Source organism: Theropithecus gelada, chromosome 7b (genome assembly GCF_003255815.1).
Source record: "Theropithecus gelada isolate Dixy chromosome 7b, Tgel_1.0, whole genome shotgun sequence".
NCBI lineage: Eukaryota > Metazoa > Chordata > Mammalia > Primates > Cercopithecidae > Theropithecus > Theropithecus gelada.
This window is the reverse complement of record NC_037675.1, coordinates 26,376,277-26,402,610: the sequence shown is the minus strand read 5'-3', so window position 1 is coordinate 26,402,610 and position 26,334 is coordinate 26,376,277. Positions and strand designations below refer to the sequence as shown.

Here is a 26,334-nt window from a genome sequence, read left to right as displayed (position 1 = left end):
AAAAAATTCTGAGGACATTTTAATGAAAACTTCCTCTGGTAAGATATTCATTTTTATGCCACATTTAATTCCTATAAAGAATTCCAGGTGTTACCAAGAAGCAGTTGAACACAGTGGCTGTGAATATCTGGCCATCTAAACTCATTTTCTTATCAGATTATATTAGCCTATACATGTGTGTAGGTTGTTCATGTCAGATCTGGACTTGGCTGGTGGACATTTGAACTTACTTCCTGCCAAAAGAAAGAAACGTATAAATGGTGCTTTATACTTTGAATTTCATGGTGTGCTGAGTAAACACAAAATATACATTGTGACAGGAGGAGTAAAGGACCGCCCACATCCTTATTTTTTGAGTGGGTGTAGCTAATGATTAGTTCCTGGATACGTAACTAGGATGTAGGTCAGGTCCCATTGTCATCTGCAGTAAACACTGCCTCCCTGTAGACGGCTGTGTTATCTCACAGGTACAACTGTCTAAAGTTCTTTTTATGAGAACTTTTTTTTTTTTTGAGACGGAGTCTCACTCTTGTCACCCAGGCTGGAGTGCAGTGGTGTGATCTCGGCTCACTGCAAACTCCGCCTCCCGGGTTCAAGTGATTCTCCTGCCTCAGCCTCCTGAGTAGCTGGGATTACAGGTGCACGCTCCCAGGCACAGCTAATTTTTGTATTTGTAGTAGAGATGGGGTTTCTCTACTATGTTGTAGAGAACATGTTGGCCAGGCAGGTCTCAAACTCCTGACTTCAGGTGATCTGCCCGCCTTGGCCTCCCAAAGTGCTAGGATTACAGGTGTGAGCCACCACACCCGGCCAAGAGGTTTTCTAAGAAGTTTTTAATAAGCTTCTTGGTTTAGGAATAAGGAGCTCACTTCAGTGAATACCTGAGGCTTCCTCTATGTGATATTGATTAAAATATTAATTAATAGCTGTACATATGTAGTGTGCTGGGCACTGTGCTAAGGACATTTTGTGGATTCTTTCAAGTCTCTTAAGTAGGTGCTGTTACTAGCCCTATTTTCAGTCAGAAACCAAGGCTCAGAGAAGTTGTCCTTTGGTCCCAGGGTCACACATCCCATCCATGTGACTCCCAAGTTCAGGCTCTTGACCACCACTCTATGCTGTACTGAGGCAGTGCGTGACTAGAGGGTATGGTCACAATCTGGGGCCATTCTTGAGAAACTGGATTTCAAAAGAAAGAAGATCAGACGTTTATTAATAAGACTCTGCATTTTAAATACGCTCAGCTTAGGTGAGGGATGGGGAAATTGTAGTAAATTTTGAGAAGAAACTGGGTTTTGAAGGAGAGAAATGCCATTGACGTTTAAAGGAGGGGAAAGATGCTCAGCTTTGTGTAAGGATGATGACCTACATCGTGGAAAGGCTTCCACAGAGGGATATGGTTCTTGTCGGGGGGTGTTAGGGGGCAAGGTTACCTGGAACAACTATTTCAGTAGGTTCAGTTGGTTTTTCTTTCAATAAGTGTTTGGGTATTATTACCGGTACCTCCTTCCCCTGCCTTTATCAAAAGCAAACATACAGGGCCAAGCTTCTTTGCAACACTCTACTTCTTTCCTTGTCATTTCATGTCCAGGCTTAAAACAGGAGAAAGGACAGACAAAGATATTATAGTTTCTCTCCCCTTCCTCACATAGATGCTGTATCATAGTGCTATTTTGGGGTGAAAAGACCCCAGGAAATTCCTGGCTTAAAATCCTGCAGGGCCATATACCAACATTATCTCAGGCACCTTTTTCATTTTCTTTTGTATTAAACTTAGATCTTTGTCTTTTCATTCAAAGAGTCTACTGTGTGTAACTGATTTTCATGGTGAGCAAAATCAGACAAGGTTTCTGCTTTTATAGAGTTTTTTTTTAAAGAAGCTAAACTAATTGCATAAAATGTTACATGACAACTGTTCTAAGTGCTCCAGGGGGGTACATGTTTGAGGGAATTTGGCCTAGTCAAATAAATTAGGGCAGTTTCCTAAGGAAGTGATGATGAGCTGAGATCTGAAGGATGAGTAGAGTTAAAGAGGGAGGGGGAGGGCTGGGCGCAGTGGCTCATGCCTGTAATCCCAACACTTTGGGAGGCCAAGGCGGGCAGATCACGAGGTCAGGAGATCGAGACCATCCTGACTAACATGGTGAAACCCCGTCTCTACTGAAAAAAAATACAAAAAATTAGCTGGGCGTGGTGGCAGGTGCCTGTAGTCCCAGTTACTTGGGAGGCTGAGGCAGGAGAATGGCATGAACCCAGGAGGCGGAGCTTGCAGGGAACCAAGATCGCACCACTGCACTGCAGCCTGGACAACAGAGCGAGACTCCATCTCAAAAAAAAAAAAAAAAAAAAAAAAAGAGGGAGGGAGATGGCATTTTGGAGGTGATGGAATGTGCAAAGGCCCTGAGGTAGAAAAGACCTTGGTATGAGCAAAGGGCAGAAGGCCCCTATGGCTGGAAGTGGAGGATAATGGGTGTGAGACAGTATTTTCTCAAGAGTCACCCGTGTTCCTAACATGAATTTGAAGTGATTAGGTTGACAAGATTCATGTTTGTTGCAGTAAAGGAAATGGATGAATTGATTGTAGAAGTCCAAGAGAAGATATAGTGGACCAGTTTAGAAGTTCTTCCAGTAGTTTAGGAAGAAATGATGGTAGTCTGACCAGAGTGGTAAAGATGGAGCAAACTGGGTGGAGGTATGGAGAAATAGAAAGAAGTGATGTGACTGGATGTGGTGATGGGTTGGAAGTACAGGGTGAGAAACAGGGAGATGCCAGAATTGGCTCTTCAGTCTCTAGCTTGCATGACTGTGTGATGGTTGTGTCATTGCATGGACAGTCATGCCTCCCCAGGTAGACTATAGTCAAGGTCTTTTTCCAATTGAAGTTTGAATCCTCACAGTATTACTTGTAATAGCCACTCAGTACCTTTGTTTGATGGATTAGACTAGGAGGAGTTTCTTTAGAAAAGTGGTATGTGTGCTTGATGGGAAACAGCAGTCAGTGTACCAGTGAGTGTGGCTGGGGCAAGAGAAAAGATCCTTAGTTGTAATAGAACCTCCAATGCATTTCATCGGATAGAGATGTACCTTCAATTTTCAGGAGGCACTCACAAGTTATTTTGAACTTGTCAGCACTTAGAAATGTGTCTTTTTCCCTTTATGCTACACTCGATCCTTCTGATCCTCCTTTTATCCATCTGTATGATGAGCCTAGTAACACTAACCTTCTGGGGTGTCTGTAAGGGTTATGTATTTAATAACTTTGTGAAATGTGGAGGATTTTACATTAATCGAGGGACTCAGTGAATCTGTGCTTATGTTCTCCTGTTGTCCTCCCCACCACTAGTGGGAGCTGCTGCTCAGAGGGCACAGGCCCTGTCGTGACAGTTGGCTCTTGGTAGGTGAGCCTTCCCCCAGGGTGAGTGCTGGTGCTTAGGTCAATGTCTGTGTTTCTTTTTTCCTACTCGATCCTTCCATAAAGTGACTGAGTCAGTGGATGAGTTTTTGGTTAATGTGACTGAGGACTGGGGGAGAGACGAGTGAAAGATAGGTTAGGTCTAGTTTCTTTTTATTTGAGATTGTTTTACATTTCAGGTCTTGGGGTGCTCAAGGCAAGTCACAATCCCAGGGCTGAGTGTGGGCTGAGGACAAATGATATCTTGATCTTGATCCTCTGCCTTGAGCAATGTCAGATGATGGAACTCACCACCAACCTTAAAACCAGAGAGAAGCTAGTTCCAGTGTGGTGATTGTCCTGGGAATCAGTACAATCTGATCTGATGTAGTGCTTTCTCTCTGCAGAATAGAATGCCTTCGCGGTGTTGGAGACCATGCGCAAAGTGGCTGGTCAGTCTTTTTTCCTCCTGTGTGTGTCTGTTGTCTTTATTAAGGTTTTATATTTCATGCCTCTTTATTTTTTTCCATCTCTGTCACTTCAAACATTCTATCTTCTTGTCTGTATGTCTGTATTTACCACCATATTTCTTTTTCTTTCTTTTTTTTTTTTTTTTTTTTTTGAGATGGAGTCTCGCTCTGTCGCCAGGCTGGAGTGCAGTGGCGCGATCTCAGCTCACTGCAAGCTCCACCTCCTGGGTTCACGCCTTTCTCCTGCCTCAGCCTCCTGAGTAGCTGGGACTACAGGCACCCGCCACCACGCCCGGCTAAATTTTTTGTATTTTAGTAGAGACAGAGTTTCACCGTGTTAGCCAGAATGGTCTCGATCTCTTGACCTCATGATCCGCCCGCCTCGGCCTCCCAAAGTGCTGGGATTACAGGCGTGAGCCACTGTGCCGGCCTACCGTATTTCTTCTGTATTTTCCACTCTCCACCTTCTCTTGGAATTCAGTGAGACTATTGTCCATTTCTTCCTTTAGTCGGAAGCAGGGCATTTCTTAGGCTGTTCATTGGGGTCCAAGAGTGACCTCGGAATATTTCTGCTCTGCTGTGCTGGTCTGTTGTCCTAAGCATGCTGTTGATAAACATGTTACTGTCTTAAAATAACTAGAGATGATGGGCAATAGTAGCATGTGTCAAATTATCTTCATTTGTCCTGTGCATTAGGATATATAAAACTGAGCAAAAAAAAAAAAAAAAAAAATTGCTTGGGAGATACATACAGCCATACTTCAAAAATATTTCTTACCACTCATTTTGTAAGTTTGCATTTGTGTAACAATAAAAGTTTACACTCATGCTAAGATGATTAAAGCCAATTTATTATCTTCTATCTTTATTTTCTTTGATGTTTTAAAAAGCTTTTGTTTTTTAGTTGAAACAGAGGAGTCATCTGTCTCTAGAAATAATCTATTCTCTGTATATCACAATATCAATTGTTTTTGAGCAGGAAGAGGCTTTGGATATCTAACCCCTTTGTCATCTCTTCCTCCTATACTCTCATCTTTCTGCCTGCCTCTGTTTTGCAGGTGAGAAAGCTGAGGCAGTACAGTTCTACCATAAATCCATAGTAAACTCAGGATTCTTTTTTTTTTTTTTTTTTTTTTTTTTGAGACAGAGTCTCGCTCTGTCGCCCAGGCTGGAGTGCAGTGGCCGGATCTCAGCTCACTGCAAGCTCCGCCTCCCGGGTTCACGCCATTCTCCTGCCTCAGCCTCCCGAGTAGCTGGGACTACAGGCGCCGCCACCACGCCCGGCTAATTTTTTGTATTTTTTAGTAGAGACGGGGTTTCACTGTGTTAGCCAGGATGGTCTCGATCTCCTGACCTCGTGATCTGCCCGTCTCGGCCTCCCAAAGTGCTGGGATTACAGGCTTGAGCCACCGCGCCCGGCAAACTCAGGATTCTTAATTCCAATCTCTTGATTCTTCAGCTCATTGTGATTTTCTACAACTTAAAATATTTCCAATACATTTCATATTAAAGCCTATTTTTCAGTTTAAGGTCATTCTCTCTTAGAAGTTGTTTTCTTGCTTTTTCTTAACCAAAGCTTTAATTGATTCAGTACAAGGGTATAAGCAAGTGATGGCTTTGTCTTGTTCTTAAATCAATGTAAAGATTTATAGGTCTGTAAATATTTACAGAATTTGGCAATATTGTATGTATGAATCAATAATTTTGATGTGTACCAATATTTTATGTCTGGTCTGGTCTGGACAAATTTCCACTAGCAAGAGATTGAATTTGTGTTGAAACATACTGTCCTTTCTTAACTTGGTTTTTATGAGAGGTGAATTCTGGAATTTGTGATTTTTTTTTTCTTTTCATTCTGAGTTTGTAAAGGAAATTAGGTTGTGTCTAATTGGTTATTAAATAGAGTGTTAGGAAATTTCCATAACAGTTAATTTAAATCTACCTTAATTAAAAATAACATGTTATATAGCAATGGGTAGGAATTTATGACTCTCATGAAGCCAGGCCATAGCAATTTGAGAAAGCATGAGGATTACAGCTTTAAAGGCCGAGGAGGAGCAGATAGGAACCCATCAGTGGTGTCAGTCTTTATTGTGCCCTGGTGTTTAGGTGGATATTGAAGCTATATGTAACTGGTGATCTGTGAGCTAGCAATTTTCCTTTAAAATCTGTCTGTTTAAAGTCAGTTTTGTCGTTCCGTTGCCCAGCACAGTAAGCATTTTGTTTTCTGTATTTCCCCTCAAGATGAAGAACCCTTGAGGGAATACCGTCTTGTCCTCCACTCAGGGTCTTAGAGTCTTGATTAATTAGCAAATATTGGCCTCAAAAAAGGGCAAAAGACAGTCACTAGAGTCCACAGGGCTTGTAGTAAAATAAAGGGTGCAGAGAAGGAAGCGGCCAGGCTCTCCCGGTGAGTTGATGAGCACCTTGGCTTCCTTTTCCCATTCAGCGGCCCAGGCCCTGCCTTTTTCCCTCACTTTGGGCAGGGGATACTGTCTTGGATGCCGTGATTAGACAGGCATAGAAGACCAGACTTTGGGGGCTAGGGCTATTCACCTTTGTTACTCCAGCCTATTGGATTGCTCCATCCAATTGCCATCTAATTGCAATCCCAATGCTATCTAATTGGCAAGGGATGCCATTGTAGTCATTTGGTTTTCCTTCTTAAAAACTCTGGGAGCTTTCCTGAAAGATACAGCTTCTTATATGTAACATGGGATGATAACCTTATGATATACATTCTATTATTAATAGGGGGATTAATTGAGACTTTCAAGGTGTTCACCTCCCTGCCTTGCATACAGTGAGGACTCAGTAGGGTAAATGGTAGCTACTGCTATTATTATTGGCCTCTGGTGTGTGATAGAATCAAGTAGTGTCTGTTATAAAGGTTCTGAGGCAGAATTATCCTGCTCTCTGAAATAAGAACTTTCAGCTTTAAGGGTAACTACCAAATGAGTGTCCAGGTGTTAGGAGTCATTGCAAATGGGATTATACATTCTCTTTCCTCTTCCTAATTGTGTGTTAAGTCTTTTCAGAAGGGAAAGTCTTTTCTCAGGGAAAGCTTTATACTCCCGCCAGCCCTTGGTTCTAAAAGAAATTTTTCACATGAAGCATTATATAGGAGTCTTTGTGGTTGTTTAAAATAATATATTTATATACAGGCATTCCTCAGAGATATTGCAGGTTCAGTTCCAGACCACAACAATAAAGGAAATATCACAATAAAGCAAGTCACACAAATTTTTTGTTTCTTGGTGCTTATAAAAATTATGTTTACACTATACTGAAGTCTATTAAGTGTCCAGTAGCATTATGTCTGAAAAAATACATACCTGAATTAAATATTGCTAAAAAATGCCAATGATCATCTGAACCTTCAGCAAATAGTAATATTTTTGCTGGTCAAGGGTCTTGCCTCAACGTGGATGACTGCTGACTGGTCAGAATGGTGGTTGCTGAAGGTTGGGATAGCTGTGGCAATTTCTTAAAATAAGATAGCAGTGAAGTTTGCTGCACTGATTGACTCTTCCTTCCATGCAAGATTTCCCTGCAGCTTGTGATGCTATTTGTTAGCATTTTACCCACTATAGAACTTCTATCAAAATTGGAATCAGTCCTCTCAAACTCTGCTGCTGCTGCCTTATCACCTCAGTTTATATAATATTGTAAGTCCTTTGTTGTCATTTCAACAATGTCCACAGCATCTTCACCACCTCAAGAAACTACTTTCTTTGCTCATCCATAAGAAACAACTCCTCATTCATTCAAGTTTTATCATAAGATTGCACAACGTAGACACATCTTCAGGCTTGAAAGTAGAAATTACCACTTGATCCATGGGCTGAAGAATGGATGTTTAAGCATGAAAACAACATTAATCTTTTGGTACCTCTCCATTAGAGCTCCTGGATGACCAGGTACATTGTCAATGAGCAGTAATATTTTGAGAGGAATTTATTTATTTTTTCTGGGCAGTCAGTCTCAACAATGAGCTTAAAATATTCAGTAGGCCGTGCTGTGAACAGATGTGCTGTCATCCAGGCTTTGTTGTTCCATTGGTAGAGCACATGCAGAACAGATTTAGCATAATGCTTAAGGGCCCTAGGATTTTCAGAATGGTAAATAAGCATTGGATTCAACTTAAAGTCACCAGCAGCATTAGCCTCTAACAAGAAAGTCATCCTGACCTTTGAAGGTTTGAAGCAAGGCCTTGACTTCTCCTCTCTACCTATGGACGTCCTAAGTGGCATTTTCCAACATAGGGCTGTTCATCTACATTGAAAATCTGTTGTTTAGTGTAGCCATCTTAATCAGTTATCTTAGCTAGAGCATCTGGATAACTTGCTGCAGCTTCTACATCAGCACTTACCACTTCACCTTGCACTTTTATGTGATAGAAATGGCTTCTTAAACCTCATGAACCAACTTCTCCTAGCTTCCAGCTTTTTTTCTTCTGCAGCTTCATCACCTCTTTCAGCCTTCATAGAATTGAAGAGAGTTGGAGCTTTGCTCTGAATTAGGCTTTGGCTTAAGGGAATGCTGTAGCTGGTTGGCTGGTTTGATCTTGTATCCAGACTGGCCACATTTTCTTCGTATCAGCAATAAGGATGTTTTTCTTTCTTATTAATGTATGCCCTGGAGCAGTATTTTTAATTCCCTTCAAGAAGTTTTTTGCATTTCCAACTTGGGTGTTTGGGGCAAGAGGCCTAGCTTTCAGCCTATCCTGGCTTTCGACGTGCTTTCATCACTAAGCTTAATCATTTCTAGCTTTTGATTGAAAGTGAGAGACATAAGAATCTTCCTTTATTTGAAAACTTAGAGGCAATTGTAGGATTATTAATTGGCCTAATTTCAATACTGTTGTGTCTTAGGGAATATGGAGGCCTAAGGCGGGGGCATGGCTAGTGGGAGGAACAGCCAGAATACATACATTTATTGATTGAGTTCAGATGAGGGTAAAGAGACTGGGACAGGGCTGATGGTGGGGAGCAACCAGAATACATGCATTTATTGATTAAGTTCACTGTCATTTTTGGGCATGGTTTACGGCACTCCAAAACAAGTGCAATAGAAACATATAAGAGCATTGATCACAGATTACTGTAGCATATAATAATGAAAGATTTTTAATATTGCAAGAATTATCAAAATGTGACCCGGAGACATTAAGTGGGCACATGCTGTTGGAAAGATGCTGCTGATAGACTTGCTCCACGCTGGGCTGCCACAAACCTTCAATTTGTAAAATATAAAATATCTGTGAAGTGCAATAAAGCACACTAAACAAACTATGTTTATATCTGTGCATTATAGGTTCTATTTTGATATCAAGCAAGTCAAATTGGTCTGCAACAGCTTGATTTTTGTGTCTGAATGCCATTGTTTGTACGTGTACATTTCTGTCTCCGCAACTGGGAAGCCATTTAGAAATCAGTGATAGGAGTTAGCTCCTAACAATATTTACGTGTGTATCCCTGTATGCATGTTTGCAATCAGTCTTTCATTCATTTCCTGCTCTGTGTATTCACTGCTTTTCTCACCTGGTGGTTCCATGCTAGATTTAGAAAAAAACATTTTTTTTTAGTGGTGTAAGAGGCTGTAATAATTGCTAGTAATGATGTCTATTTTTATGTGCCTCTGAATCCCTTTTTCTCAGAATACTTTATTACCTGTCTGCTACTGCTATTTGGGTGTGTGTCCACTTTTATTTGTTGCCTAAATACAGGTCAGTTCTGCCATACTGAATTTCTGAGCAAACAAGAAAAGGGGTGTGAAAAAGCAATGTGTGCAAATAAGGTGGTATGGAGCCACCATTCTCTCTCTAATTCCAACATCTTAAAGGCTCTGAAAGCTTTTCTAACTCATTTGGTGGTACCATTGGACTTGAACAAATGTGAGTCTATTTATGTTCTTCATTTATCTAATTTAGTGGGATCATTTGTAAGTTTTGCTGCAGCAGTATTACTGTGTTTGATTATGGGGTGCTGACCTAGATCCTACTTGGACCATATGGTATACGTACCATATTACCTTTCTAAAATGTCAAGAATGCTGAATTCCAAAGCACACCTGGCTTTAGGGGATTTGGATAAGAGATGTGGGCCTGTAATATTTTTATTTGGGTCTCTAAACTTTTTTTTCAATTGATAGCCTTCCCTTGAGATTCTCTTTTTGGCACCATCTTTTTGAGGTATGCAAGTAAGTATCTCCCTTGCTTGTCACTCAGGGAACATTTACTGAGCTGCTGTAGGTTGGGCTTTATACTAAGGATGGGGGCTACTGATAAGAGTAAGACGTTTATCCTCTTTGTCCTACAGAAGTTCAGTGCTCCATTATAATGTGCAAGGTGCTATAATAGCAGTTGGTGGAGTCCTAACTTTGGCAGGATAATCATAGCCAGGAACTCCACCAACAATGTAAAGTCAACGTAAAGGCAAAGAACTATGGAAGACAATGTGATCAGGGAGCAGCTGTGTATTTGCTGTGGTCTTTGAAGAGTAAAGCTATGCAAAGGGCTGTTGGGGAGCCAATTTTTGCAGGACCTTATTTACCAAGTTAAACAGTTGAGTGTTTGTCCTTTGGGAATAAGGAATCTTGAGGCCTGGAAATGGAAGGATTGAATTTAGATTTTTTTTTTTTTTTTTTTTTTTTGAGACGGAGTCTCACTCTGTCGCCCAGGCTGGAGTGCAGTGGCCGGATCTCAGCTCACTGCAAGCTCCGCCTCCCGGGTTCACGCCATTCTCCGGCCTCAGCCTCCCGAGTAGCTGGGACTACAGGCGCCCGCCACCTCGCCCGGCTAGTTTTTTGTATTTCTTAATAGAGACGGGGTTTCACCCTGTTAGCCAGGATGGTCTCGATCTCCTGACCTCGTGATCCGCCCATCTCGGCCTCCCAAAGTGCTGGGATTACAGGCTTGAGCCACCGCGCCCGGCCGAATTTAGATTTTAGAAAGAATCCTCTGACTTCATTTTAAGGGACTCCGAGAGGAGGTCACTGCTGTATTCTGAGAAACAGGACATTTTTTTGAGTGTCCCTCGTGATACTTAACAGTGCCTAGTGCTTTCAGATTTGCAAAAGATTGTCTTTTGCCTTCATTTCTTTTGTAGTAGCCCTGAGGGATGGGGTGGCGACGGGTAAGGAAACAGGCTCAGAGAACTGACTTGCCCCAGGTCATATCTAGCAACACTGGCTGTATCAGGTCTCTTAATTCTACATCTTACACTGTTTGGACATGATGTTAAAACATTTTAGTATGTTGCTCAGTCACTAAAAACACTTAAAGATAATCTGCGACCTGCATATCTGCTATGTTTGCCCATTGATTAGACTGTCAGCTCCCTGAGGACTTCCAGTATTCTGTTTGATGTGCCTTTGACACAAAGGCAGCCTTAGAGCAGACACCACCAAGAATCTGCCAGACTTTCTTCTCCAGAACCAGCATAGGGCTAGGAAGAAGGAACGTTTAGGAAAATGTCATTTTCCCTAATATATATCTCATCATGTGCACTTATTATCCAGCTTCTTTGTTTAAAACTCTGCTCTAAGTGTTGTGGGGAATACAAAATGTAAAATAATTAGATTTAAATTAAAAAAAAAAAAAAGCCTTGTCATGAGTTAAGCCTATCTGTCTTATTCAAATCCCATACACCAAAATTTCTTGGCTTTTTGCAACACATTTTCTTTTTAATGAATGTTGGATGTTGAAATCAAAAGGCCTTCTGCGCAGGCTGATTAGAACTATTAGGCTTACACATTTACTTTGCGTTAGTTTGTGCAGTAATGAGGTATATATGGCACCTTTCCATGTGGGTATTTTTGAAACATAGAAACAAAAAAAAAAATCATTAAATGGACATTGTTTATTACAGAAGAAAGTTTTAGCTGACCAAAGGCCTAGTAATAACACTTCGTAAGTGAAAGTCATCTTGTGAATCACAATTAAAATTAATAGTCAACTGTAAGTTTTTGTCCCAACCTGCCCCCTACTGAGTTAGCAATGAGATTAAAGATGTAATCTTTTTTTTTTTTTTTATTCTTTTAACACACCTGGCATCTGTTGCTATTTATGCTAGCAGTATTGCTAGACTGTCTAGGAGTTGAATAAAAGTCAAGTTCTAAGTTATTCTCAGTATTAGAATCCATGTCAATTTAAAAGCATTTATTGAAATGATTTGTTGATGATTGTCCTTTACTAACTTTGTATCAGAAAAGTTTTTGGGGCCCCAGAAGGAACTCTAGAGACCACTCAGTCCCAGGAGCTGGACTGGTGGAAAAACAAATTAGGAAACTGATCCCACAGGATCAAGTTCATTCTTGAACTTACCACTTTCAACTTTGGATAACCTCTGAACTTCTGGTTCCTTATCTGTGATGTGAGGCTTCTGATAGTTTTTCACAGATTCTAAGACATTTTTATTTATTTCACATTTTAACATATGAAATATGTTAAACATAAGAATATGTTAAACATAACATAATCTGAAAACAATTTTTTGTTTTTTTTTTTGGAGTCGGAGTTTCCCTCTGTCACCCAGGCTGGAGTGCAGTGGTGCAATCTCAGCTCATTGCAACCTCCACCTCCCAGGTTCAAGCAATTCTGCCTCAGCATCCTGAGGAGCTGGGACTACAGGCGCCCGCCACCATGCCTGGCTAATTTTTTGTATTTTTGGTAGAGACGGGGTTTCACCGTGTTAGCCAGGATGGTCTCGATCTCCTGACCTTGTGATCCGCCCGCCTGGGCCTCCCAAAGTGCTGGGATTACAGGCGTGAGCCACCACGCCCGGCCAAGATGTGTTTTATAGTACATTGTGTGTTATGGTTTTGTGGTGTTTTTTCCTCCTAGTATAGTGGTACATAAAATAATCGTGCATCTTATAATCAGTGATTTCTTATATTGCGAGATATGTGCCCTATCAACTTCCCAGGTTATTTTCAGGATCAAATCAGATAATATTTTGCTAAAAGACTATGGCTGTACTAAGAAGCAGATAAGCAAAAGCACCTTTGTTTTTTGTTTTTTATTGCATTCCACTGCATTCCAGCCTTCTTCCATTGCCCAGTCTGGAATGCAGTGATGTTATCATAGGTTACCTCCAACTCCTTGGCTCAAGTGATTGTCCCGCCTCAGCCTCCTGAGTAGCCACCATACCTGGCTTATTTTTTAATTTCTTTTTCTTTTAAGAAACGGGGTCTCACTGTGTTGCCCAGGCTAGTCTCAAACTCCTGACCTCAAGTAATCCTCTCACCTTAGCCTCCCATACTGTTGGGATTGCAGGCATGAGCCACCGCCCAGCCACAAAAGCACCTTTGGATGTCCCTTGACAGCCTTTCCCCCTTTTGTTATTTTAAAAATAAATTGGGAAGAGATGGAAAATGGCAACTGCAAATTTAGATGAATCAATATATCAAATTTGTAAAAAATATTTGAAAACAAAATTTCAATAGTCATACTGTTGACTTTCTGACGGGCTTTTTTTTTTTTTTTCAAACAATACCTCAGTCATGTTTATCCTATTCCAAAAAACTTTCTGTGGACTTGTGATACATTTATAGTAAAGTGTACTCCCATTTGACATTACACCTAATAGGATAAAATTCTACCAAGTTCAAACCATAGTTAATAATTAAAGACAGTAGAAGAGCATATCTTAATGATCCCCACTTGTTTATAAGTAAGGTAGTCATTTGCATCCTTGGAATTCTGTTAAAAGTGTTCAGTGTTGTTGAAGATTTTAAAATGCTTTTTGGAGACTTGTAGTACCAACATTCAGGTTAGGACCATGTTTTATGGCTGCTAATGCTAAAGTAATAAGTATCCCCTTACGCCATCTTCCCTTGCAATAAGAGCTCTGAGGAAGGCCAGCTTTGGGTAGGAGAGGGGTGAGGTGTAGGAACATCATGAATTTCATTTTGGACAAATTGAATTGGAGATGAGTTTGAGGCATCCAAGTGGTGATGTTGAGTAGGCAGTTGAATTTGTGAGTCAGATAAAAATGTGGCATTTTCAGTATAGAGATGGTAGGTGAAGACTCAGTCTTGGATGAGATCACCTAGGAAACAAGTAGAGAAAGGAGGATTGGAACTAAAGGTTGACAAGAAACCATCAGCCAGCAAACCTGTTTTATTTGGCCTGTGTAATGTTTTTAAAATATTTGAATGAGTTGCTATAGCATATGTTTATGTTTTTTTGGCTGCCCAAAATCTATTTTCTTTTTTGGTAGCAGCACCTTAATTTCCGTTTGAGAAATTACCTATCCTCCAATCTCAGACTTTGTGTTTTAGATCAAGTTCTACCTCTGACCCCAAATGAAGTATGTGACCCAGGGGCGAGCCAATCATTCGCCAACTCACCTAGTCAAATGGTTGGTTCAAGAATGGACTTGTGATTCAAGTTGACCCAATTACAGGGAATTTCGAGCCTGTGGAGGAACTCTAGGAAGAGAGATTTTCTTGTTTTCTGCTTAAACTTGGCAGAATGTGGGCTGGAGGTCTAGGAACTGCCTTGCTACCCTAGGGTAGAGCTTATCTGAGAGTGAAGACAACAAAGAAGTGGAATTCAGATGGAGAGACTGGCCCTCATCATATTGATTAACCTGAGTCATTATGTACTTCTAGGTTTTTCAGTTAAATGAGCCAGTACATTCTCTTTTTAGTGTAACCCATTTTGAAACAAGATTTCTTTTACTTGTACCAGAAAGAATTTTAATTGACATGGTTGCCAAGACTTTTAAAATTGTGAGTTTTCACATAGAAATCAGGATTTTTGTCTTGAGCTGAGTAACTTGTTCTAGTTGGAGCATTGGCTTTCCACTTTATTATAGCCTTTTCCACTCCCTATTGTCATCTTCCCTTGATGCCTAGGATCTGTTGCCAGTTATCTTGCTCATTCTACTGTGTTTTAAATTGCATAATAGCATTGAGAGGGAAATGAAAGTTGATTTTGCTTCACTTAATTGTATTAGTTTCTTTCCCCTATGGGTAGCAGGGCTTTTGACCCCTTGTATAGAATGAAAAGAGAAAGGGGGCCTAGGTTCAAGCTTTGAGAAGCTTGAACCCTAAAGAATAGGTAGAAGAGGACAGGTCTATAATGAGAAGGGAGCTATGGCAGTAGAAGGAAAGCATTGGTCATGGAGGCCAAGGTAAGGAGTTTTCAGGGAGAAATTGGTCAACGTTGCCAACACCATCAAGATGTCAACTGGTTTGAATTTGGCAACAAAGTGGTCATTGACTTGAACTGGAGCTGTTACAGTGAGTGATATGACCAAGCCAGATTGCAATGGGTTGAAAAATGAATAGGAGGTGAAATAAATGAAGATACCCTATTCTTCTATTTTTCCTCTAAAGGGAAACTGATAAGTAGCTAGAGTCATGTGAGGTTGAGTTTGAGTGCTTTAAAGGCAGGACTTGAGTATGTTGAAGTGCTGATGGGAAGGATCTAGTTGAAAGGGAGAAATTGATTGTATAAACAGGAGAGGAAAGGAATAATTGATCATATGAGCCTGAGAAGGTAGGATGGAGTGGAATCTGAAGCCCAAATGGAGTGGTTGGCCTAAGATGAGAGGAGAGAACAAGATGCAACAAGAGGGAAGAAGCGGAAGGCTGCTACAGTTGTAAATTAGTCTGATGGCGGGAAGTTGCTGGATGAGATGGCCTCCACCTGGGAATGGGGGTGATGGTGGTGTGGATGTCAGAAGGTGTTGGGTGGAGGTTTAAGAGTGAACTAGTCATTGAGGAGAGTGAGAGAATGGTGAGAATGATTCGGTAAGAGAAATGTGGTAGGGTTGCCCAGCCTGGCTGAGAATGCATTTGCAGTTGGTACTCATGAATCTGCCTGCATATAGCTTTCTCCAGTGGCCAGGTGCACAGCTGTAGACAGACAGAGATACAGTAGGCATCATCTAAGACTGCGGTTGGGCGGAAGGGGAAAGACACAGGGAGGTTGAGCAAGGCAAGTTAGGGCATTTTGCAACAGTGCTATAGAAAGCATGTTATCAAAACCATGACCATTAGAAAGGAAGCTGAGTAAGAAGGGATGTGCAGTGACACTTCTGATGAGGCCCAAATGGTTGATCAGAGTGAAGGGGATTTTAATAAGAAAGCTGAAGCTGAGGATATTGTAGTCAAAGGGTAGACCATTTGATGGGTGGTAGGTGTCTCAGGTGGAGTGGAAGAGAATGTCATTGAATGTGAGGACATTCAGAGACATTTCAGAAAACAGAAACCAGAGTTTCGATAGGCTTGGGTATTGAGGTTGCCCATGCTGATTGCAGGATTAGGGGATGAGAGGAAGAATTTGGTCAGGTTTCACATGATGTAATTGGATTGGCTATTTATTAACAACAGATTTTCTTTTTCCTCTAAACCTCCTTACCTTCTGTTTCATTGGAAATTCAGCTGGAGGAGTATATGTAAATGGTTTTGGATTCACCTCTCTGTTTTCAAAATATATACTGGGAGTGATATTTTATCAGAAAAAAAAATGTATCTTTAATCACTTTGTTACTACAGAAAATGTAAGTCATTTAAAACTCTTGAGTTCCTACAGTTTTTAGTTGCTGGGATAATTTGGTTCTCCTTTTTGCCTCACATGGTTATATTGCCTCTGAAGGTGACCGACAGTGCAATCAAACCTTCAAGAACAGGCCAAGTTTAACTGAATCCCTTGTGGCTCTCACTGTGATGAGCTTTGGAGAGTAAGTAGGAAGCTATGTTAGAGACATCTGTTGTCATGTATATCAGGCTTTGGCAGTAACGGAAACCAAGCAGGCCCACCAGTCTGTAGTTTATATACAGTAATCTTAGAGCTCAAAAATTACTTCTGTGAATGGCAAGGCATTGGACAGAACCAGCATTTTTTATACTTGAGAGGGAAAGGAGTTTAAAAGACTCACTGAGAGGGAAAAAAACAAAACAAAACAAACAAAAACAAAACTTGTATTTTATAATAAGATACTAAATCTGATCATCTCAAAACTTCTGAAGGTTGTGATAAAAATGCATACTGCCTAATCAATATGCAGAAATCTATAATCTGAAAAAGAATTTTGGCATGGAGTCTTTAGATACAGCTCTATTTGTTACTGATTCTGGAAAGATTAGGTAAATAACAAGGCATGGGGCAATAGTGTCCAGGTTTCAGGCTGAGGATGATAAGCAAAGATGGCAGCAGTCCCTCAGCACTCAAGATATCTGCTGTGGAATGAAATGTCTTATAGCTTACAGCAGCTATGCTGCCAACCAGGCAATTCACTATGTTTTCTTTAAATCTATCTCCTTATGTTAGGATAGGGAAAAGTAAAGGCAAAAGGAGGAATGCATAAGTCCAACATGATACAGATTGTCCTTTTTTTTTTTTTTTTTTGACTCTTTTGCATTTATCGTTTGTCTATGTAATTTACTAAGTTAGCTCTTTGATAGATTCTTAAGGTTGTGAAAAATCTTGGATTTTTTTCTCAAACTATTCCCAAGGAAAGAATCACTTCTCTGTACAACTCAAGGCTTAACAATCCACAAGTTCCTTTAGACCCCGGGATATTCTAGAGTCCTGAGACGGGTTCTCCTATCTTGGGCTTCAGGCCTTTAAGGAGTGCTTCGGTTGTCTCTAGGAAGAACAGAGAGTTTCTGATAAGCATTATAACTGAATTCCCTGCTTTGTTCTCAGCATGTTTCTATGGACAAATGATTAGTTCATTCTGGACATAAGCCTTCTTGTGGCTTCTTCTTCTCCCATGCTTTTGTGTACATCTTCACTAGGCATAATAAAGCCTGTAAATGTGGAAGACGAGGTAGAAGCCCACCTAGCATTGCTTCTTGGGCTCAGCAGAGCAGAAAGGAATTGAGTTAAATTGCAGCCAAGGAGCCCTAGCCTCCTTAAGATCCTCTAGTAAGTGTCAGTTGAGATTGTAAACTGCCAAGAATAATGCCTGGCACATGGTGGGTTCTTAACTGGTGGTAGCTATTCTTATTGGGCCTGGGTGGTTGATCAGAAAGATCCTACAATGAAGAATTTTATAAATTAAGAACTAATCACATGGGCAGGTCAAGGCTAGAAACAGATTTCAGCATCTACAGTGTGACATAGAAGGAAGCAGTGGTCTAGAGAGATTTGGTGACTGTCCTAGGCCATATTGTGTATATTGGCAGATTGGGACCAGGACACAGCTCTCTGGGTTCCTGAACCAGGCTTTCCCTGGTTCATGACTCTGAAAATCACCCTTGAGGAAGGAGTGTGGAAGGACAGGGAGGAAGAGATAGAGTGTCAGCAGAGTGTCCTAACCCTGGGCGGTAATGCCAAAGAATAGCATAGAATATAGGGTTTGGCCCCCCTGATATTTTATTACATTACCCCTCTCAGATGGTTTTCTCTACCTCTTGTATTTTTAGTAAATTCTGGGTTGGTACTTTGTAAAACCGGGAGGGTTTAGGGTCTTAGGGATAATTCTAGTTTTCCATTATTAAAGATTACTCTGTGGGAACTAGGGGAGTCTAGTGCATTACTACCTAGGCCTGGGGTAGGCACCCATGCTCAGTATTTAGCTGTGTTAGGAGTTAGTTGCAGGCAAGTCAGAAGCCATGGGCAATGGCTGGCATTGCAAATGTATTAAGAATCTCTGGAAATCCTATTTGTGCACACTGGAGGAAGAATCGGAAGGTTAAAGAAGCAGTACAACGCAATGGTGATAGAACAGAAAGGAAGACATACAAAGATCAGGTTAAGAATGTGTTTTCTGGATGTGCTGAGCAGGCAGGGGCAGGGGCAGGGGCAGTGTATGTATTGTGTGTTATAGAGAAGTCTTGTGATTGCTTACTTGAGGAGAAGACCTATGGGTAATCCATAACCAAGAGCATTTGGAAAGAGAAAATTCAGGATAGATGCCTGAGCAAACAGAAGAACTACTGGATGGCAAGCAGAGATTCACACTCAACCGTGAGGCAGTTTAGCCTTATAGTTGGAGCTCCCAACCACTATGCTACCTTGCCCACTGTGAACCAAGGCCTGGGGAAACAACCAGGTCCAGTAAGTCCTCAGGGCTCCAGATGCTATCTTCCTCCCATGTTTATTCTGAGAGTTGGAAGCAAACTCTTTTGAAAGTACTCCTGCTCTTTAATGTTCCCCAGGGATTACTTAGAGCCAAGTAAGTCACTGGGATGTATTGTGGCCCAAGGCCACCCTTAATCAAATGATCACAACTTGTAGGTTCCCCTGGAGTCTCTGATCTTTGAATACATTGTATCCTTACCTTATACTGTCAAGCTTTTATCTTGGTAACCAAGTATTAACTGGTATTCCCTGCCCTTTGGATCAACCCAAAGCCTTCTAGTGACTTATACTTCCTCTGCCTCTGAGCTTCTGCTTCCTAGAAAGGTGTTTCTGCATCTGTCATGCAGATTCTGAATGCAGCATTTCTCTCATACCAGTTTCCATAGGGAATCTAGTCCCACCAGATAGGCTTTAGTGAACACTTGAAGAGTCACAGTTTGACATGGGTGGTCTTTCACCAGCTCTGCCAATTCCATCCCTATTTCATATTCTTTCTCCCTTAAACATTAATCAAAGTTCTACCCACATAGGGGCAGCCACAGAGGAGTGAGAAGTCCTTACTTTTATACTCTACCAACTAGCACAAATAAATTCTGTTTATTTTCCAAGAATTTTGGTGAATAAAAAATTGTGTCATCACATGCCCTTGTGCTTAAGTGCAAATATGTAAAATTAGAGATACTACTTTATACCTGACATCTACTTGACTAGGCTACTGATTATCCCATTACTGGACTATTTGTATTAATTTCTAATAAGCGTTTACCTGCATACTCAGCACCATGTACTATACAGCTGGACAGCACTTACGTAAGTTTTTTCTATTTATTTCCTCTATCCGCCACTTCTTTTCTTCAATGCAGGCCTTATAATTTTCCTTTTAGTTCTCATACCAAATACCCATGTAATTAGAGCCCGAAGTATTGTGTGAAGCCATGTCATATCTCCTTTGCTACATGCTTCCTTGTAGCCTGGAATATATTGTTTGTTTATTTTTTTTTAAGTTGTATGCTTTCCTAGCTCAATTTTATGATTGATGCCAGCAATCCTTTTCATGTCCTGTTTAGTAAGTTCACAAACCAGGAGTCTCCCTGATACTAAAAACACATCAAGCATTTTCTTTTGCGTAAAAGTTGTATATGACATGTAGGCATTTTAAGACTTGGATTCCTTTCTCTAGAATGTGAATTTCTTATGATCTTTTTGGCATGGATTTTCAGGATTCCTTTACACTTGAAAAGAGCTATGAGGGATTTAGTAAAACTGGAAAATAGATCCCCAATACAAAGGATTTGAGTGGGCAAGGCCAGGAAATAGTCACTCTCTGAGGATTGCCTAGGACCTCAGTAACTGTGATTCTTTCTAGTTTCAAGGAATTAGGAATCTGGTACCATTTCTGATTAGCACAAAGTAAAGAGGAAGCTAACTCCATTTTATTTTTATTTTTATTTTTTTAAAGAAAAAATTTCTACCCTGGGGAAAATAGGAGAGTCAAGCTTTAAAATAGATAACAGTATTTACTGATGAGGCTAAACAAATAGAAGTTTGTAAAATCTTTTTTTTTCCTTGGGTGAAAAAGAAGAATAAAAGGGGAAAGTAGAAAAAAAGTATAATAGGTTATAATAAGAATAGTAGGTAGCATTTACTGAGCAGGCATGTTGTTAGGCACTCACCTAAGCATTTTTCGTTTCTCATCTTAGCTATTACAACAGCCCTCTGACACTTCCACTCATCACTTTATTTTTTAGTTGAGGAACCCATGATGCAAGAGAGGCTCCACAGTGTCTCCAAGGTCACACAGCTAATGAATGGCAGATCAACAGTTTTAACCTTGGCAATCTGGTTCAAAGTTCATACTCTTAGCTACAAGTTGACGCTGCCATATATTGAGTTATTTTGACTTTTTTCCTCACTTTGAGTTCAGCCTCCCAGAATATATGTAAAGCACAGGCGAAGTAGCAGTTCGAGCTTTTTTGTTTTCTTGTTGTCGCTTGTTTATTTAATAACAGGGTTACAAAAAAAGGCACTATGCAGTCTAAATCAAGTTTAATTAGACCCATGTGGAAAACATAACAATTATCCATACCAAATTTCTAACATTTTTCTTTTTTCATGTTCAATTATTAATAGTCATTGGTGCACATATTCTTTCAGTTATTTTCTAAGTGGAATAATTGAAACTTGTTCCGGGATTCTAACTATTGCCTGGTTCTTTAAGAATCTTTATCGAAAAGGAATTATTTTTTTCTAAAAAATAGTAAATCCATTTCTGTTTATGGGATGAACTTTCCCTTGGTGATTATTGTCTTGCCAGGTGTGGAATCTCGACATTAAATTAAACTCCTTTATCTTCCGCCTCCCTGGGGCTGATGGAAGGGGTGGAGGGGGTAGGATGGGAGGGCAGGGTACATACCCTGGAACAGGGGGTATAGAGGAGTGCACAAGAGGCCCCTTCATTAGGTCCCAGATATCTCTGTCTCCAGCTTCCTGCACTGAAACTGAGGTTTTAGAAGAACCAGAGAAATCCCCTTGATTCAGATTATTCAAATGTGATTTTTTTAAAAGTAGTTCTCTTTTATTTTGTAGAGAAAAAGATAATGGTTATCTTTCTCTTCCCCAATATAAATAAGGGTGTTCTCATACTGCTTTTATAATTCAATTTAAAAATCCCTCCGTGATAGTTTTCAGTATTTTCTTCATTATAATATTCTTCCTTTATCCAAGTCATAAAAGGATCATAGAAATATAACAAATGAAATATCATTATTATGCAAAAGCAGCCATCAATAGAACTTTGACATAAGTGATTTAAAAGTAGAAAAGTTAGGGTATTCGCCAACATTTAAAATGATATGGTAATTACAGAAAATTTGGGAGATTCAGAGAAATAGAAGCAAAGAAAATCAAATACCCATAGTCCCTATATCCAAAGAAAAAAAAAGTACTGTTTTCATTTATTTTCTTTTTATGTGAAAAGCTTTTTACACAGTTTTCAGTGTCGAGTTTTTGTTTGTCTTTCTTGGTTATCATACTATAAATACAGTTTTGTTCTCTGCTTCATTGGAGAGATGTCTGTGGTTCAGAGACAGCTGACTCAGAACTTCTTTGCGGAACATACCCTGTCACAGTTCAACTTTGCAGATCTTTGGCTGATAGCCTTGTTTATCAAGTGCTCTGTTGACACGGACTGTGTGCCTTGCACGGTAGCTGAATGTGCAGGGCCTGCCTCTCAGCATCTCACAGTATAGCTGGAGAAGACAAGTAGACATTTTCATGGCTGCTTCTAATTTTAATTTTATCTATTTGTTTAGATACAGGGTCTCCCTCTGTCACCCAAGCTGGAATGCAGCGGTGCAATCTTGGCTCACTGCAACCTGTGCCTCCCAGGTTCAAGTGATTCTCCTGCCTCAGCCTCCTGAGTCCAGCTGATTTTTATGTTTTTAGTAAAGAAGGGGTTTTACCATGTTGGCCCGAATGGTTTTGAACTCCTGGCCTCAAGTGATCCATCTGCCTCAGGCTCCCAAAGTGCTGGGATTACAGGCGTGAGCCACCACGCCCAGCCATATTTTTGACTTTTTTGGTACAGAAAATTTCAAACATACACAGGAGTACAAGAGAATATAATAGCAGACCCTATGTGCCTCTCTCTCAGCTTCAACAATGATTAACTTATGGCCAATCTTGTTTCATCTAGATCTCAGCCTCTTCTCTCTACCAGGGATTATTTTGAAACAAATCCCTGACATCCTATTATTTTATTAGTAAATATTTGGATACACATCTTTAAAAGATAAGGACTCTTTTTTCTTTTAGTACTATAATACCATTATTACACTAAAAAAATCTCTAACATAATCAAATATGGGCTATTTAGTCAGTGTTCACATTTGTTTGGGTTTTTCTCATTAGTTTGTAACAGTATCCTCATAAGGTCCACACATTGCAGTTGGTTGACATGCCTCTTCAGTCCCTTTTAATCTGTAGATTTACCCTTCACTGTCTTTTCCTTGTGATCTGTTTTTTTGTTTTGTTTTGTTTTTGGTCAAACAGGATCATTTATTCTGTAAATTTTCCCACTGGCTGGATTTTGCTGATTCCATCCCATGAAGTTAAATGTTAAATGTTCCTCTGTTTAACATATTCCTCTAGCCTCTGTATTTCTTGTGAACTGGTAGTTACATTTAGAGGCTAGATTGAATTCTGTTTCAATTTTTTGTCAAAAGTACCACATGAGTAGTGTTAAGTATTCCCATGAGAAGACTCTTACCTTTACGGTGTGTGTGTGAAAGAGAGATGTTGATAGCCAGTGCTGATTGGTGCTGCCTAAATCCGTCAATTCATTAGGGGTTTAAAAATGTTATTTCATGTCCATCATTTCTCCATTTATTAGCTAGACTACTTTTATAAAGAATAATCTAGCCAATCCAATAATCTGTTTGGCTATCCTGAGGTACAGTTGTATAGAAAAGGCAAGAAAAATGCTCGATTCTTTCCATTTATCTACCAGTTCTCAAAATATTTGGCTCCCTAGCATCCAAAGATAACCAATTTGGGGAGCAGGGGAAAGAGAGAAAGAGAAATTGGTGGCTTATTAAGAATTCATTAATTTTAAAATATTTGATGTTTCAAACAATTACATTTATTCTTTTGTTGTTGTTGTTGTTGTTGTTGTTAAGAGGTGGGGTCTTGTTCTGTCATGCAGGCTGGAGTGCCGTGGAACTATCGTAGCTCACTGCAGCCTCATACTACTGGGTTCAAGCAATCCTCCCACCTCAGCCTCCCACAGTGCTGGGATTACAGGCATAAGCCACCTTCCAGGCCATTTCATTTATTCTTATTGAAACTAAAATTGTCTCATCTTTGGCCAATGGGAATCCCTTTGTGTGGTCTCCTGAATCCTTTTCGTTTATAACCTTAATAGTCTTTGACAGCTTCCCTGCTTTTTGTATGTTAGGCCAATGGTTCTCAAAGTATAGTCTGGGGATGCCTAGGGGTTCCCAAGACCCTATTAGTGAGTCTGTGAGGTCAAAACAATTTTCATAATAATAAGACATAATTTACCTGTTTTATTCTTATTCTCTTACATGTATAAAGTGAAGTTTTCTAGAAACCATATATTGGCTATTGGAATGTATGCTGGGTTTTTTTTTTTTTTTTTTTTTTTTTTTTTGAGAAAGAGCCTTGCTTTGTTGCCCAGGCTGAAGTGTAGTGGTGCAATCTCAGCTCATTGCAGCTTCCACCTCCTGGGTTCAAGCGATTGTGATTCCCCTGCCTCAGACTCCCAAATAGCTGGGACTTCTGGCACTAGGAGAGTTGGGGCTTTATCATATTGGCCAGGCTGGTCTCAAACTCCTGGCCTCAAGTGATCCGCCCGCCTCGGCCTTCCAAAGTGCTAGGATTACAGATGTGAGCCACCGTGCCCGGCTGTGTGCATGCATGTTCTCATGTTTCATAGAATTTTTTAAGGTAAGTTCTTTGAAGTCTTGAATAATTTCTAAGAGTGTAAAGGCATCCTAAGACCAACAAACTTGAGAACTACTATTCTAGGCTCATCTTTTATGTTTCGTGCTATATACATATAATCACTTGTGGCCTTCTAAATTAGTTCCATTTTTTTTAAACTCAATTTTTGTGTATGCCTGAGTGATCAGATTCAAGTCTCACAGCTAATAAGTGGCAAAACTAGAATTTGACTCTAGTCAAATCTGAGACTGCAGTGAGCTGCTCTTTTTCCATTGTACTGCAGCCTGGGTGACAGAACGAGATCCTGTCTCACAAAACAAAACAAAAAACAACTAGTACTCTGAATATGTTGTTTTTCTGGTCACAGTAGGAAATTCAAAATGTAGTAATAGTTTCTTAGAGTATTGACTTTTGAAGATCTCAGTCATCCGGAGAAGAGCCTGCATTGCCTGTGGAATTCATTAATGGCTCATATATTTCCACTAATTTCTGAATCCAGGATCCAATCTATCGCTCACCTGTGTAGCTTAGACATACTTTTTTTTCATCCTGTAGTTGGCTGAACCAAATCCTGCAAGAAAACATTCTGCAATTTTAAAAACTGAATAATGGTGCCTTAAGCCTGGGACTCTCATTTATTTTTATCACTGAACGGTATATAAATCTCTAAAACATGGCTACTTAAAATATAACTGGATTTTGTAGTCTCTGGGGCTCAGGGAAAGCATAATTTTGTCTCATTCTCTTGGGCTGAACCCAGTAACGTGCCATTTTGTCACAATTCTCAATAACTTTAGCTTCTCTTGGCTAATGAACAACATTAGCTCTTATTTCCCAGGTATAGAAGAGTTTCTATCGTAAGAAAAGGAAGTGTGTTTCCTGAACAGTTATCAGTGGCTTTCTGAAGTTAGTGCATATACAGGAGAGGAGCAGTCTTACGTAATATCCTTGAGTATTTTTCCAACATAGGAAATACCTGACGGTACCTGACAGCCTCAGGTGCCATCTGGAAAAGTGTCATCTTGTAGGAAGCTTGGATCAGAGCCTGTGTCCCTATTCAGGTGCGTCATAATTACTTTGTGGTTCTGGTGGGGAGTGAAGCAAAGACTATGTCAAAGGTTGCAGGGTTCTTAATGGAATATAAATGTCTTTGTTGGAAAGTAGATCTTGAATACTAAACTACTTTTTGTAGTTACAGACAAATTCAGTTTGAACTGTAGCCTTGCTTGTTATTTTTCTCAACATTAAATCTACCATTGTGGAAAGGTCTCAATATCTGATTTAATATCTCAATATCTCAATATCTGATTTGTTGCATTTAGATTTCTATATTTGGACTGTCATTTTCATGGGCTTTTCTAGCAAGTCATCTCATTGACTTTGTTGAAGGTAGTTTTAGAATAAAGTCAGAATGTAAAGTAGAAAGGTGGTTCTTTCATAGGGTGGGCTTTGAAACTCCACACCACCACCATTGGTCTTGTCAAAATTTTATTTTCTTTCATGTTTATCACTTTTACCAAATCCTTCCCCCTAAAAGAAAGGAAAAAAAAAATCATCAAACAGACCCGTCTCCACATGCAAAGCATGTAGTACGTGATGATTAATGATAGGAGCCTGGAACTTAAGGCTGGGGAATGCCAGGAATTTGGGGTTCTAGTGTCACTAAGGCTCTGCCTTTGTGTGCTTTAGTTTCCTGTTTAGAAAGTTCTGCTCCTTCATAAGGACCTTGAAGTACTAGGAGGAAAGGTGCTTTGTGTGTGGAGTTTTCCGTAAAGTGCAGTCCCAACTAAAAGGCTGCGTTAAAGGTAGGTAAATACCTTATAAAAACATATTTTAAATACAAAACATTGGTTAGTTTATGCCACTTATTTATTTATTTAAGTATAAAATAGCCTCAGGCAATTAGAATTCAGGTTTAAAATTCAGGTTTTGTTTATTGAATTCTCTTCCTAAGAGCAAAGAATATA

General features: G+C 40.0%; 1 protein-coding gene across 4 annotated transcripts in view; it reads left to right on the top strand.

Annotated features, from left to right (window-relative positions):
- The window catches only part of STXBP6 (syntaxin binding protein 6), a 253,094-nt gene that overhangs the window by 14,664 nt on the left and 212,096 nt on the right, over positions 1-26,334 (top strand). For 2 of the 4 annotated variants that reach the window (XM_025391916.1, XM_025391918.1), the window contains exon 2: positions 26,057-26,172. The exons of the other annotated variants lie outside the window; for them this stretch is intronic. The gene's annotated coding sequence lies outside the window, so the exon portion shown is untranslated. The remainder of the gene's footprint in view (positions 1-26,056; positions 26,173-26,334) is intronic. 4 annotated transcript variants of the gene reach the window in all.